The sequence below is a fragment of the Syngnathus typhle genome, linkage group LG11, assembly GCF_033458585.1.
Source record: "Syngnathus typhle isolate RoL2023-S1 ecotype Sweden linkage group LG11, RoL_Styp_1.0, whole genome shotgun sequence".
Classification (NCBI taxonomy): domain Eukaryota; kingdom Metazoa; phylum Chordata; class Actinopteri; order Syngnathiformes; family Syngnathidae; genus Syngnathus; species Syngnathus typhle.
Window position 1 is genome coordinate 11,318,362 of NC_083748.1, and position 16,395 is coordinate 11,334,756.

At 44.0% G+C, this 16,395-nt stretch overlaps 1 protein-coding gene across 2 annotated transcripts in view; it reads right to left on the reverse strand.

Annotated features, from left to right (window-relative positions):
- pdzrn3b (PDZ domain containing RING finger 3b) overlaps nucleotides 1-16,395 on the reverse strand; it is a 46,794-nt gene that overhangs the window by 16,084 nt on the left and 14,315 nt on the right. The window lies entirely within an intron of this gene.

Consider the following 16,395-nt stretch of genomic DNA (forward strand, 5'->3'; position numbering starts at 1 on the left):
GAGGATTTTGTCATTGTGTGTGAAAATATGTTATTGAGTGAGGTTGACACACACACACACATGCTGCCCGCCCCCAGTGCCTGATTAGCAAGCACCAGAGCAGAGATTAACCCCCGATTACATCACAAATCTGTCCCAAACTACCCCATTCAAATAATACCAGCGGCACTGGGAATTCTATTGTTGACTCCACCTTCAAAGGCATTTAGACAAAACACAAACAAACTGCGGTATGCACGCTCGCTCACAATCGGCAACAAATAGGGAAACAAACGGAGAAAACAATTCCTCAAAGAGATGACTACTTACTACAGAGAGGTGACATGACTTAGACCCGCACACTTGAGCGCTGCGACACTTTATTCACGGACAATGAGGTCATTATTTGAGGATGACAGCTATGACCAGAGATAAACGCCTCCATTCAAAAAAGATGCATGAGGAATAGCAATGTAGAATTTATATAGTAAATGTTTGACTTCATTTAAGCATTTTTTTAATCTCATGTCAATCTCACGTTTGATCACAAGCATTCTTGATATTCTTATTTTGTTTTATAAATAATCCTTATACAGTTTTTTTGTTGTTTAATTCTTTTTAACTATTTTAGTCTTGATTTTGTATGCATTGTATTCTGTATTCTTTCCCTTTTTTATGCTCTGTTCTTTGTTTTTTAATACTTTTCAACAATTTTTAGTGTTGATTTTTTTATGCATCATATTCCGTATTTTTTCCTTTTTTTTACGCTCTATGTTCTTTGTTTTTTAATCCTTTTCATGTAAAGCACATTGCGTTGCCTTGTGTATGAAAGGAGCTATATAAATAAAGCTGCCTCTCCTTGCCTTTTTGTTTTGAGTAAAAAGGTTGTAATACATCGTTTTACTAACAGAATTATGGCACGTTAGTCCTTGTGGGACATTGATCTGATTACGTTGAGTACATTGTGAACATGTGTTGGCTCATATCGCCACCTACTGGAGATGTTAATCAAAGTGATGCTGAGCTAGGAAGGATTTCTTCCAATTTGAAGCAAGTAAAATGAAGACGGTAATAAAAGGGCACTCAATAAGGGAAAAAAAAAAAACTGGTCAGCACAATGGAATGGGGTTATTGACGGACGCCGTTCCCAGTGTTGGGCCCTTAAGGGGAGGAGGGAGCACAATGGTGTTTACATGCTAGATTCTACAGCGGTACATCAATCTCAATGTGGCTTTGACACCGCCCACCCAATTTCTACGTCTTCTGGCATTTTACTATCATTCCTCCTGTGTGTGTGTTCGCTTCCAGGAGCCCAGCTGGCTCAGTTTGCACTGGAAGAAAAGACAAGGGGGAAAAAAGGAGGTGAAGGAGCTTAGGGAATTGGGACCATGGCTCCAGTCTAGCATGACGCAGTTTAAGAGTGTCCGTGCCCTGGGGGAGTGGGGGGCATCCAAAACATACTTCTGCTCAACTCAAATGTCTGTAATCAGCACATTCAGATCATCACTTTCCTCCTTTAACAAGCGTCTCGGTGTCTCTTGGCCTTTCTGCTCAGGGTAACAAAAACACTAATGATAGGCGGGCGACTGAAAAAGCATTAGTGTCCACTCTACTTGGGCTGCAGCTATTCTTGTGCTCTTCAAAAAGTTGCAGTTATCCTGATCTTGCACCCTAAATCGCTTTTAGTGGAATTTCTCTTCTGTTTCCACAGTTTTCTCCGAGGGACCTCTTATTTGCCAAGTTGTACATTTAGACAGAACCAAAGGAACGTGGTGAAGAAAAGATGTGAACCTGTTCTGCAGTGTGTCACAAACAAGTACATATACGTTACGGAATGCAGGCCAACTCGAAAATGAGTTACAGTTACCCGCCTGGGTCCATACATAATCATTCACAGCTTGTTTCCACAGGAGGTTCTATTGAGTGAACCGAACTGGCTGAACCTTTGCTCTCCACAAAATGTCAAAGTCCTTAAAAAACAAAACTGGCAGAATGAGCATGTGGCAAAATAGGCCCTTCCAAAAACGACCTGCAACTCAAACTGGGTGAGAACATTTTGTTGGGAACACTGCACCGATTAAGACATAGAAAACATGCAGGAGGACCAGAGTTGCCTAAAGCATAAGTAAAATAAGGCCAGACGATATTAACCTTTCCTGTCTCCTCACAGTCACTTATGCTCTTATCAGCAGACAGACAATCTTGGCGTCAGACTGGGCTGACCAGGTAAACACCACATCAACTGCAACCATCGTCATGGAGACAGGGGGGCGGGGGGCATACACGCGTGAACAGCCTGCCAAGCAAGTGCCGTGCATTGTTCAGGCAATCAAGTGAGAATGCACTCACATGTCAGGTCACTTCATATTAGCTTCTGATGAGTCATGTCTTAAGCAGGAGATGAGAACTTTTCATGTGATCCATCACTGAATCACATGAACGTCTTTACCTGCACATGTGTGTGCGAGGGATTTTTTCCACAGGATACAACGGTAAGATTTTTCCACAGCAGAAATACATTTCTGGCATTTCCATTTGAATCAAATGAAACCTTCAGAAAGGCAATAAATAAGTACGTGTTTGGTAAATGTTTCTATGGCGTCCGTACGAATCAAGCCTTTGGCCGGTGAACAAAAGCGAGTCAGCTACTAAAATAAAAAAATATTACTTTTAGAAAGCATATAAACTCCTACAAGGTCATGATTATTATTATTATTTTTATAGAAGAGACTGTATGTGCATGCTTGGCCCACTAGGGGTTGCCCCTTCCCTCCGGCCAAGCATTTTCCGGGTGGTGGTGAGGTCCGGGCCTCTGGAGAGGAGACCTGCTGAGCACAAAAATGAAAAGCCAGCCTGCGAGCAGCTGGCAGTTCCACTCTTACGCTGTATCATATCCATAGTTTAAGAAGCATAGAAATACTTTATGGAACTACCACAGTTGGAACTAAAACTCGTAAACTCTCTATTTTTTTTTTTTGAGTAGCTGCCAGATAATTTTATGACTGCAGCTTCAGCGATTTTGCATCTGAATGTGAAATGTAGTCGGGGTCTCTTATTGCCAAGTGAAAATTGCATTCAAAATAAGCCTGCATGCTTTCAAGAGCACAAGGCCACACCTGACTAGAGAAGAAGTTCATGTGTTACGATGAACTCTGCACTTTCTTTTGCTAAAAAAAAAGCAAAGAGTGGGTGGTGGAAAACACACGGATGAACACAGGGATGTTAAAAGGTTGCTCGTGCAGTGGCAACAACGGTTCAAGGTTCATATTGAACTGCTCGAAGGAAAAGTGCAAGTCGTGTATGTGTGGACAGGAAGCACCTGGTTCCGAAGAACACGTGGGGCCTCATGCAACCCCAAACACATCATTTGCTCACCAACAACAGATGACTGCCAGTGTGTGACCAAACGTTGCTCCTTTTTTTGCAACAATGACAAAGAGAAATTGTATACTCAGTAGTACTGCAGCTCACTTTACACAACGGGGCTCCCTTGGCTTCTGCCAGCGTGTGGATACTACAACAAAGTCTAGCGGAGGTTTTGGGCGGAGCGCATGACCCGGCCGGAGGGGGAGAGGGGGGGGGTCTTGGGCAGCTCGGCCTCGAGGGCATCTGGTCGAAGTGGGTTGCGTTCTGATGACTGTCGGTCTGCTCACCAGGGATGATGGAGCCGGAGGCAAGTGGCCCAATGTAAACAGCTCTTTCTGCCGGTGGAGCTGAGGAGCCGCCATAATTACCGATGGGCATGAGAGGATGACTCGGGATTTGGAGAAGGAAGTAAATACAGGGAATGAGCGATGGAACAAAAGGTCGGCGCACAGGGGTGGGCTTGCGCGGCTCCAAACTTCTCATCGATCTTTATATCCTTCACTTTCCCAGGGAAAGAATTACAGTGAGAATCTGCCCAAGGCGGAGAAGGAAGTTCACACCGGCGCTGCACGGTGTATCCGGACCCGTCTTGTTGTTGCCTTCTTTGCTCGGGAGGCCGTTGGTATATTAAGTAGTAGGCTCTCAATGAAGTGAACTGAAAAGTATTCCCTGATCTGACGCAACGTTAGACTGGGAAATAAAAGAAAGTGGGAAGTGAAAATGGCTTCAATAAAGCCCGGCGAGCTTACATCTTGGAGCAGAATTTCCAAACGTGGAAGGGAAAATAAATCTCGACGGGAACGGATGCAAACGTGACAGGCGTGTATTGTTCGCTGCAGTCGCCGCCATTTTTGCTGCGTGCGGCCTTTCATCTAAAGCGGGGAACCATCTCAGAGGGATACATAAAGAGTTACTGTTTAACTCAGAGTAGAACTGGTGTTTAATGACACGAGAGACTTTTTGGCAAACATTTCTCCGGGAGCCTAATGCGAGATTTGGACTGCATTGATTTACCCAACAGTGGGAAAAAAAAAAACCCAAAACAAAACACAACAAGAATGATTTAGCCAAAGATCAAACTGAACCAACATAAATAAATAAATAAAATAATATATATATAAATAAATATAAATAAATGAATAAATAAATAAATAAGTAAATAATGAAAAAAAACCATCTGGGACATCAGAGACGAGACAGAAGAATGACTAACCTGATTCTTGTGAGCGTGGGAATGTGTGAGGAGTACCGCACTTAATCCAATTGAACCTTTCTGGCAGATCAAATACAGCGGGGAGGACAGGGGTGCATTTAAAAAAAAAAAAAAAGATGTTGCTTGATACGGGGGATGACAAGCCACTCCAAGTTTGGTCCCAATAATTGTTTTTACATTGTGGGAGAAGTTAAAAGTGAGATGAATACAAGCCAGGATAGCGCAATTTCATAACATCTGAGAAATAAAGAATTCCAGATTGTCTGCGGTGAAATAGCTTCACTCAGAAATGTAAAGTTGGATGAATAAGAGAAAGTAGGACAGTTTTCTTCAATAACGATGAAAACAGGAAGTTGAGTTAAACCTGAGGTGGAGAATCAACAGATGTCCCTCGTGCATAACTCACACATGTCATCTTTTTGAACACAGGCAAATATTACCGCTACACACTACACGGCTGTCTGCTGACATAGCTGCAAGAATAAACACGAGGGATGGAGAAAATAAATATGCATGGCTGCATCCTCAGAATTTTTTAGATGCAATGGCCTGAATTGAGAAACTGTCAAACCGAGATAGCGATGCAATCTATAATTTTCAGTGATATTCAGAAATCTGACAATAATTTCTGTCTGGTAATTTTCATTCATGTTGCATCCTCTGCTGCACTTCAAGATTACACGCTTGATCAAATCATGTTAATTGTATTTTTCTGATTATGTCTAAATCTCATACAAAAATATCATTTGTTTTTTTCATTTTGTAACTCTAAGATGAACTGAAAGCCACAGCTTGTTGATTTCCCGCTTCGTCTCAATCTAAGCATTTCTTAATTATGAAGCCTCAGCTCATCAGCAAAGAGCAAATTTGATTTGATCACGCGTCTTCTATAAGTGGCTCACCAAGATGCGTTGGTGAACAAGGAAATGACATTTTTCAAGATCATTATTTTCATCTGTTACCAAAAAAGCAGTTACTGGAAGTGCCGATGAAGGCCGGTAAGAGTAACAGATGGCGGCGTGTTTGTTTGCAGCGTTTGGCAGGGTAAGACAAAGCTCATTATCACCTCCCTAACCATCGCCGGACTCATCAGTCATGTCATCCGGCGATACCACCCCGATTGCATCTCATAACTCTGCCCGGCACCCCACAACTCTCCCCAGTGTGGAGCGCACACCAACTCAATCCTTGCAAAAATACTTTTGTACTTTCCAGCAGATAATGACAACAAAATTCTCCATCGACTGGTGTGGAATCAGACTTTGTTGAGCACCTGGAAACGATTGGCAACACCTCCAAACAGGCCCCCGAACGCAACGTGCAAAAGGAGTCGTTGGTGTGTTTTTACCAGCTGCTACTCCGTTGAAGCCATTTGTAAGCTCGTAAGTCGTTTTGCATTTTCACAGCCGTCCCGGACCACAACTATGTCATTTCCGTCGAGCGTACGCTCCATATTGAATTCATTACCTTCAAAATAGAGACAATTTCAGATTAGATCCTTGAGCAAATGTGGTCATCGCTGTTTATAAAAACGACCGAAGTCTAACGACGTGCGGTCCAGGCAAAGTGGATGACGGCTGGGAAAAAAAAAAACGGACAAATCAAGTCGTGAGTTTAATGTGCGTATTTAAGCAAGGACCCTAAACACACTCTGAGTATGATCCTTGAGTGATGGCAAACGTATAGCCATGATGTCAACCAGGCAAGTATTTACACGGCAGAATGCCTCCGAGGTTTAAATGTGGTAAGACTAATGGGAAAAATGATTGAATATTAAGCTCACATTCCTCTAATAGGCGTCTCTGCATGAACTGTAAATTTTGCTTATGCTCTTGCGGTCACGTGTCGATGGAGAACCCAACGTCTTATTTTATTACATGCGGCACAGCGCTTGGCATCATGGAGAGTAATACAACTGCTCTCGATGGAGCGGAGACAGATTTGACCGTCTATGCTGACGCAAAATGAAAGCATTAGCGTAAGAAATGTTTTAGCAGGCACTTGCCGTAGTTTGCCGTGTTTTCATTGAAACCTTTTCAGTAGATTCTTGAAATTGTGCCGTGATTAGTCGAGGTGGGTAGGGATTACGCCCTGTTGCGAGGTCAAAGTATTTTTGAAAGAGCGATCAAATACACGTGTCTTGCCGTGTTTGAGTTCACGTCAATCCATTGTCGTACATTCACCCTCAACTACCGTGTTTCCTGAATAAAACAGGACCAGTGGTAAGCCAACGTAAACAAAACATTTGGGTTTTACAGGCAAGTCTGTCAATGTGTCTGCACGAGAAGGTGGTGATGTGGGTCGATTCTCGCCGCTCGTTCCAAAACCAACTTGAGTATTTCCCATTAGTGCGGATCCGTGTTTCCTCTGGATATCGGCCCATAAATAAAACCCCCATATCAAATGTTCAGCTAAACAAACTTATTGAATTGGATTAAAATGAACTCATGAGTTTAAAATCTGTTCTGCAATTGGCTGGCGACCAGGTCTGGGTGTGCCTCGCCCTCCTCGCCCAAAGTCAGATGGAGTAGGATAACCGCAGAAAAGATGGATGCAAGTTGGATAAGTGCAACACCACTAAAACGTCTCGTTTTTATTTCAATTATGCAGCAAGTTTGACAACGACGTTATAACAAGTTCCTAAAAGTGTTGTTTTAAAACGGTCTAATTCTTTTTTCCCCGATTCCGAGCTTCACCGCACGGCCCCTCGGAAGCGATTAAAGCCACCTTCACTCATTTGTTTACCTTAGCTTTCTTAACTTGTAATAATTACACGGTCTTGCCTGCAAGTTACTCTTAAGCGCAAGCTTAAGGATTATGCAAAAGGGCAAGTCACTTCAGGTTAAGTCTCTATTAACACAGCTACTCTTCCCCTTCTGGCACCCGAGTGTCTCGGCTAAACGGTTCCCTTTGTAGGACCCGGACAAAAGAAGAAGGAGGAGAGAAAGCATCGGCTTGTGTCTCTAATCAGTCGCTGTGCTTGATTGACAAGCGGCATGACATAAGCTACGGGATGGGAGCTCCCGGATCGCAACTCGGGCTACGGATCTTCTAATGCCGCTCAAGTCAAGCACCTGTCACAACAATATGTACCCTGGGGATAACACACACGCACGCACACACACAAGTCCAGTAAAGAGAGACAAGAATTGTACTTAACTTTGATGACAGATCATAGATGCATACAGGAAATCTCTCTTACCTGCAAGAACAAAAGAGACAACAGGGGTTACTTTTTTCTCACCAGTAGGTGTTCTTTCTACTTGTCACTTCTTCGCAGACGTCGACTTTTGCCTGCCTCAGAGAGACGGACGGACGACTCATGACCATATTTAGCCATGAGGGCGCTACTTGAGACGGTTTCCGTTTTAAAAGGCAGAAGCTAGCCTGAGCTGATGAGAACCATGAGAATAATTCGAAAGTCAGACTGCGAGATGAGGTTTCGTCAGAACAGACATAAAAAGGCAATATTCCAGAAATGTAAACAATTTACACGCTCCATGACCCCCCCACCCGTGAGTTCGACTCAGCTGTCACATGCTTGCAATACTTCAACACTGATTCAATTGCTTGCACATATTTCTTCCAACCAATAATAAAGAGCTATTTTTTCATTGTCCATTTACGGAGATGTTAGCTTTTAATCAGTGGTCGAAATTCTATCGGTATTGTTTACCGTTAGTTGTCTGATGTTAAGCTTCTCTGATTGCAAAAATACAACAGCGCAGTTTTGCCTTGTGTTAATTCCCCGTCTAATTATTTGTCCTCCACCTCACCCCGGGTCAAAGACCCCGCAGGTCCCTCTCTAATCCGTCATGATGGATCGCTTCAAAGAATCCTGATTACAGAGAGCAGAAGGATGAAGAGAGCGAGAGCAGGGAATGGTTTTAGAAAACAGCGTTTTGGAAGGAAGGTGGGAAGGAAGGCGGATTGGATTTGCGGGGGGGTGGCACAATGGAAACATCTTGTCTGTCTCTGAGCAGTCTGGCTTCTGGGGTGTCTTCAGCGAGAAGCCTCAAAGCATGTAGAGTCCAAACTTGCCGCAATCAACAAAAGTCTTTTTCCATCGTCAAACGGCGGCAGATTCGTTCTGGCCCCGGCGATAGAAAAGGAGACGAGTCGTACAGTTTGCTCAAAGGTTACGTGCTTATGTTTCCACGGAGACTGCCTTAAGTCCCTCATTTGTTATGGGATTGGAGGAGTCCAATTATTTAGCGGACAGATAGGAGGATGGAGGCTCCACCGCATGGGGAGGTTGAGTCAACATTTTCCAGAACAACAGCCACTATTATTCTAACCCCAAACAAGATGATCTACTCCGCTCTGCAGGTCAGCTTGGGCTGAATCATCAACTTACTCACTAGCAAAAGATTGCATTCATTTGGAACATATTTTGTGAATCGAATCATGTCTGCTTTTTATGATCTCCTGCTTAGGTCAGCAAGGTGACACTTTTCGCTTCATATTTGTTTTACTGCCTTTCTAAACAAACCAATGAAATATGTTATGAGCCTCTTTATGTAAAACATCCTCCCAGGTGCCCTTAGTACCAAATGAAAACATCTGTTGTGCTAATTGAGTCATTGTTATGTTAGAGCCACGTGTGGGGAGACAGCTCGGACATACGGAATTTGCAAGGGAATGAAGACACCCGCAATCGAAGAGAAACAACGACAAGATGAAAACAATTTAGCGCTTTTCTCCCGAGCGGGAAGACTCGTAAAAGTCTTTGCGGATTATTTATCATTTCATGATAGGCGTTTAAAGAAGACGCAAGGAGGATGGAGGTGAAAAAGCCGAGGCGGCAGTCTGAGGAAGAAGCTTCTACAGCCCGGGGTGCTCTGTTTTTCTTTTGGCGTGTTTTTCTTCTTCTCTCCCCACAGGCTGGAATGAGGGTCGGCCGCTGGCGAGACCTGTCTGTCCACAGGTTTAAATTTAAGATGGAACCGATCCCTTCGGACCTCAGTCAGTTGGTGAGTTACACGTGGCACTCTTTTCTCGTGCGGATAACAATTTTCATTTCAACTGTGATACACAAAGTCAACACTTTTTTTTTTTTAGCCATATAGACCGATTGCTTGTGGAAACGTTTCTTCATCGACACCGGATGGTGTAACACAAATTTGACTTGAGTTCCTCTCAGTGTATCCATCATCAGTTCCATCAAGGTTGATTTCGGTTAGCCGTGCGAGAATTCAGGCATGCTCAGACCGGCATGCCGATAGTCACGTCTGTTATGGAAAGAGCGTGCCAAGACGTCTAGCCGATATAAAATTTGCGAATCAAATAAACGAAATAAAGACTCTCCATTGTTATTCACACAAAGTTAATGTTTTTTGTTGATTCAACTGAAATCCAAAGGTTACAATTCTTTTCCCATCAATCTGGCCAATAAATATCATTTAACAAGGGATTATTTCCTTCCATGACCAGTTGGCTTTTTTTCCACACTACCCTATCGTTTTTGTAATTGCGCCTTATTATGCTGGCGTGATAAGACCATGAGGAAACAGGGACACCGCCTTCCAAGTAAACACATGCTCGTTTTTTGGGTTGGGGCTGTGTGTCTGTGTGTGAATGTTGTGTGCACATCAGGTTGTGTGCGTGTGTGCTGTAAAAGTCTGCCATGAGAGCAGCTCTTCTTTCTCTGAGCCACAACTCCGACAACAACTGAGAACAGACAGTTCGGAGTCTGTGCAGCTGTTTCTCCACGGCCGCAGAGGAGACCTTTCAACTCCCCGTGAACGCGACTCGCTTGGTCTTTTAATTTGACCTCGGCTGGAAAGATACACACTTGAGGTGGGGTAAGAAGCGCCGCCTATTCGCCCCCTCCCCTTGGGCCCAAACGTCATACAACTAATTGGTAGCCCTGGGAACGTAACAAGATTTCGCAAGAACAACAGGAGATGATGATGTGCAAAGAGGCTGACGTCAAATCGGGGAGCCGAGACAAAGAACGAGCTGTAGTCTTGCCAAAGCAGCAGAGAGGTGGACAGTGACGGCTGTGCGATGGGAAGGCGGGGAGGAGACTGTCGGCCGCGCTTGTCGGCGACTTCACACAGGCCTTCTATATATTTGAACAGCTGTATTGTGTGATCTCGAACCGGGTGGGAGTGGGCGATGGGAAGTCATGTTTTTGCTCTCAACCCGTCTTCAATAGAGGACCCCACGGAGGTTTAACCCGTGGGGTCATTCTGCTACATGCTAACCACAATGGCCCATCTCATAACAGGAAGAAGAAAGAGAAAGACAGCGGCAATTGGAAAGTTATCCACGTGTGTGGAACAAAGAAATTGAAACCTAGAATATGGGACTGTTTAGTGTTGCTGATGAGGACAATTTTTTGCAGGCGCTTCCGAGATTTGCGCACATGTAATCGCAATCGGAAAGGCCGGGTTTGGTTTAGGTGTCGGACCATGACAAGCGCAGTTTCAGCGCCCCTCCGAGACTCAGAGGAGCTTTTCATGCATGGCGCTAAAGCGCGGCTGTCGTTAAAGCGCCCCAGGCCGTGGCAGGGGCCAAAGGCACGTAAACGAGCAGACAGACCAGAGTGCACGCTTCTGTTGTTGAAGTCATCTTCATAAGCCTGTTCCCACAAGCCGCAGAAAAACAATATGCTTTTTTTTTCTTTCTGCCTCACAGTCTGCTAAGTTTGTTTTCATTTGAGCCAAGCTGAGAGGATCGAAGTCATAGGACTCATTTAAAATGGGGCTGAGGGGGAAAAAATGAGCCTTAACTTCATGGAATGTTGCTGTTCTCAACAAAGACGGGCCTTCTTGGTGTCATAAAAACATGATGCATTTGTCTTTAAGCGATACAAATGTTATCTTAAAAGCCACACGAGCCATTTATTTGGAACAATTTAAAATTCCATCTGGATATATTTATACGTCATTAAATTGTGCGCTGGCTGAAGGACTGGCTCAAATTACAGCTTCAAAATGGAGAGAGCAACGTGCAAGCCAAGCATCTCAAATATTCATCACAAAGATGTCAGATAAGTCGCTCGTCGTAAAAAAAAGATTGAATTTGAAATCAGGTATGGCTTTCTTTTGAGAATTTATAAAGAAAAGAGAAGAGTTGGAGCAGAGGTAGTGTCGGTGGGTGGAAGCCTCAGCTCTCAACATGTGAGTGTCTGTGTGCGGTCCTTGCCAAGAAAAACAAGGCCTTCGCATCGTTGGGATCTGATTTCAACATGGAGGCATGGCAGGAAACGGGTTCTCTGGGGCTGGGGCTGGGCTGGGGTGTTATATTCGAGTCTTCATGCCAAGAGAGGAGAAAAGAGACCTCAAGACAGAACAAGCATTTTCTGATGGTGGACCGTAAGCCGTACGCTGCGTCATCATTTTTGTGGCTGCCAGTCACACTTGCACAGTAAACAAAAGAGCTGCAGAACACAAAGGTCACATCAGTTCAGTCTTGAATTGACATTTGGACCACAAGTTTTACTGCTGAAGGACCAGAGGGGACACCAGTCATGCATTTGTATACTAGCTACACTGTATACAAAGGTTACAGAACATTTCACCCTTTCCATTTAACACATTTAGTCAATGGCTGCAAACACAAGATGCTTTCATATCCAGGTTCCCAAAACCAGGTCCAACTCACTAATGCCAAACCCCCCAAAGGTAGAACCACGGCAGGCAGATGTGACCTATCAGGCTGATAAAGAGCGAGTCTGCTGTAGAGCGACGCCCAGCTGTGGGTGCAGCTGCGTGCTGTTGTCACGACAGAGAACCAGAGACAGATAGCGCCGAAGAAAAACAACCAGACCAAGAGGGAGGAGAAGATCCGGCTACGTTCTCCTGAGATAATCAAATGGGATCAAAGCCTCGTCATCTCGGAGACAGAATCGCAAATTTGGACTCTTTCTCAGACCGCCTTTTTAAAAAAAAAATCACGTTTGCCTTTCTTGTTTGTTCTCACGCCAGGCTAGGGTCGAAGTGACACATTCAGACGATATGACTGATGGCAGCTTTCTCGTCCAAATCCAACCAACATGAAAAGTTACATGCAGTCGATTTTGGCAATATAATCTAAATCCAACTGAGATACATTTGTTTGAGCCTCGGGGCTAGCAACAAGTATGTTCGCATATGTTGGCTGAGTGACAATTCTTGAAAAATGTCTGGGATTTATCAAGAATATTAGCTTTCTATCAAAGAGCCATTCCTCCAGTGTTCACATCTTGCTACGGTGTGTTTTCTTCCCCTCCTCTGTTTATTTTTCATGGGACTTGGAACAAGCGTACCTCCTGCTTTGTTTCAGTCATCATAGCAACCAAATGACCATATTAAGATGTAGCAGACTGGCACAGAGGCTCGTGCTGCTTTGTCATAAATCATCTCTTTGTGGGGATAAGAATGTTTTCAGGGAGCCTCTTTGAAAGTCAAATCTCATTATTTGAATGGTAATTTGGATGGTGTTCATAAACTGAGTTCTTCTGGGAATTGTTTCTGCTAGTGGTGGTGATTTGTTATTTATGGCAATTGGATGAGTAAAGCATCGTAGATTAGAATAAATCCAAAAGCTCTCTGCAAAACGCCTCTAACTAGATGAGCGATTCGGTTGAACACTCCCTAAAGTCCAAATCGACTCTGTGAAAATGAAGTGTGTGTTCTGATGTATTTTCATCACCAAAATTGGCAAGACTTTTGAGAGTTATGTGCTTTTATGTGTCCAAATGAGATTAGTTTAGCGTGCCAAGAGGTTTCTTTTAGAAAATCGATGCCAGGTTTTTGTGTCAGTGCAGTAGTTACAACACTGTCTTGTTTTTTGTTTTTTAAAACAATGCAGTTCCTCAAAACCTGCAGCAGCCTTTGACGAAAACAACAGGCTAGTCTGACAATCATAATTCAGCGTTGCTATCTCATAACTATACAAATGGAGACTTTTGTGAGAACTAATACTTGCCCATACAAATCAAATCTAATGAGCAGCACATTTTTTTGGCATGTTTTCTTCCCCCAAAGGAGCTGACACAGCTTAAGTCTTGTCTACACAACAGACACGCTGTTGTATGCTCGGCAAACTGCTGGCTAACACTGGGCCTCACTGGATGAATGTGGACCTTCAAGAGTAACCAAACATGTCTCCCGCTGCACAGGACACAAAATAGCGCTGCCATTTGCACAGAGCTCTCTTACACCTTGAGCTGGCCGCTAAAAGCGGGCCTCCAAGGCCACAAATGAGCTAATACAGAATAAACAGAGCTGGCCAGTGGATGGACGATAGGTATGGAGTGAACAGCATCGCAGTCTTATGGAGACAAACGACTGGTTTCTCAAACGGGGACTTTTAAAGGCTTGCGTTATTATTAAAGACTGTTTACGAGTCGTCGCCCTGCCACGTGGATTTTTATGAACACGCTCAGCAGAAGTTGATGCAGTTATCAGTACAGTACATTCCCATGACATGAACATGGCAAGAGATGAGGTTCCAGAGTTACGTGAGCATCAGCACACTCCCTTCCCTGATGATGACTGCTTGACACATGCAAAATCATATGATCCATGATAGTTGCGCCAGTCCCAGCTCAGGGTTCTATTTCGGGTATATGTATCGATGCCGAGAAACATATGAGCCATTTCGAGGCTGGAAGTAAAGCGAAACAAACGAGTTTGGACACCCTCTTATAGATGGGAAGGCGTTCAGTATTAGCAAATCATGCAACTCTGGTGAACTCCACGTAATATTTTAGATGTTCGAGAAGGCTTTTGCTGCCACCAGACTCCCAACTCTATGTGTGAAATTTAGATTATTCGACATAAATCCAAAGATGCATTATGTCGTGTATCTTGTTTCCAGACGATGGCCAAGGCTGCATGTGGTCTGCTCATGAACCAAGAATGGTTGGTCTGTATGGAAAAACACAGCCTGTTCTCTGACTGTGCCGGCTTAAGGCAGATTTATGATTGTCCGGAGGGGAGGGGGCAGGGGAACATTTTTGGTCCAGACTCAAATCAAAAATTAAGAGCTGGTGATCGGGAGAGCGGTTAAGCGGCGGTCGCTGAGTTGTGCGGTTTCCAACACCACTGAACATTGTGCGATGAGCTTAATTGCTGAGGTATGTCACCATGTGTCAGATTTGTCTACTAGTAGGCGAGAAGCTTACCCTGAAACTGGTGCTCATGCTTGACAGAATTTCTAACAATTCAGCCGGATATATTTTAAAAAACCCACATTTTATAGAATCTTTAGGAAAATGAACAAAACGCATATGGCTTTTAATTTAGAACAGCACATCTCATCATAAAGTTCCTTGTGGTCTGCTTCGAGGCAAAACGACTTTCAAAACCGCTAATTTTCTGAGGTAATCAATGACCCTTCAAGTTGATTTACAAGACTGGCAACACAACACTGACTGACAAGTCTGAACAGCTTGAGCAATAAAAGACAAATACAAATAATGATTTCACGCCAGCACCTCGTATTCCTCCAACTCTGCGCCACACCCCTGAGCTCAAGAGACACCATGTGTTGGCAATTTGACTCATGTTAAGGATTTGACTGATGAGACCTCAGCTGTATGCAAGCGCACGCTTTCGGGAATTAGCCCGGTGGCGTTCGACTGTGAGGACTTAGGACAATAGAAATTATGTGCAAGGGATTGCAAGGATTTACTCCCATACTTGAACACATCCACAGAGCCAGCTCATGATGTGCTCAGCACATTGTGCTCCTTTCTAAAGAGCCACTAAATGGCTACAACTTACCCCCAATGACATCAATTGAGAAACCATGACAGTTTGACACCAGGGGGAAGAGACAAAATCAACACCGATGCCAATGTGACCTGTTTTTTTCTGTCTCCTTCTTTCCATATATCACGACACAAAGATCAAGCACGTAGATTCGGTGACTGGACGCCCGAATGACAGCTGTATCATCGTGACATTAGACTAAAGAGCTGGAACTTTCTGCCCTTACCACCTTCGTACTTCTTAACTTTGTTCTCTCCCCAGCAGACAAGCTCCGATGGAGAGATAAGTTGAAGGTCATGCTGAAAGGACTGAGATTCCACTCAGGAATGTGTGGAATGACACGCTTGTTTGGTGCACAAAAAGCATCTTGGATGGATGCAACTGGCATGGAAGCATGTGAGCCGTGTCATCACCGGGGGTCAATGTGAGCTGAGGAATGATGGCATGGAAGCTGATGTGCCTGCTCAGCAGTTAGATAATAGCCCCAATTTGATGTGACTCTTTTCTTTTATCACGACGAAGGTGATGGATGAAACTGTGGCTTGCCAGAGATGAAACAAAGTCCGAACCAAATTTGTTCATAAATGGTTCTCTTAGTTGGGTAAAAAAAGGAGGTGGATTACGACAATTCTCAGAATGCCATCCTTTCATCTTCCCCGAAGACCCTCAACGACTTTACCGCCAACAAAAATACAGTTGAGTGACTCGAGAGCAGCTCCGCTAGCTTTTTACAAGCCGAAAATTATGGAAGGAGTTTACATACACCCAGTGACTTGTTGACAGCACAGCATCTTAACGACTGTCGTTTTGCATTCCAAAAGAATTCACGGTCGGCTTGTGCCTCGCACAGTTGCGTAACAAATAAGGCATCCAGTGTTGACAACGAGAGTGGAATGGCAAGAAGACAAAAAGCGACACTTCAATCAATAGTGTGGCTCACGATGGGAGGTTGCAATAAAACTGTATGTCTTGTTGACTGTTAATGTCAGGATACTGTACATACTGTAGGAAAAAATACGTTCAGAAGGTGTTAGGACACCGATGCTTGACCAAAATGAATCTTACGGGAGTGAGTTCCTCCCCTAGTTCCAATTGAATGATCAGTTCTTGGGACAAGGGGAGAGCCATTTT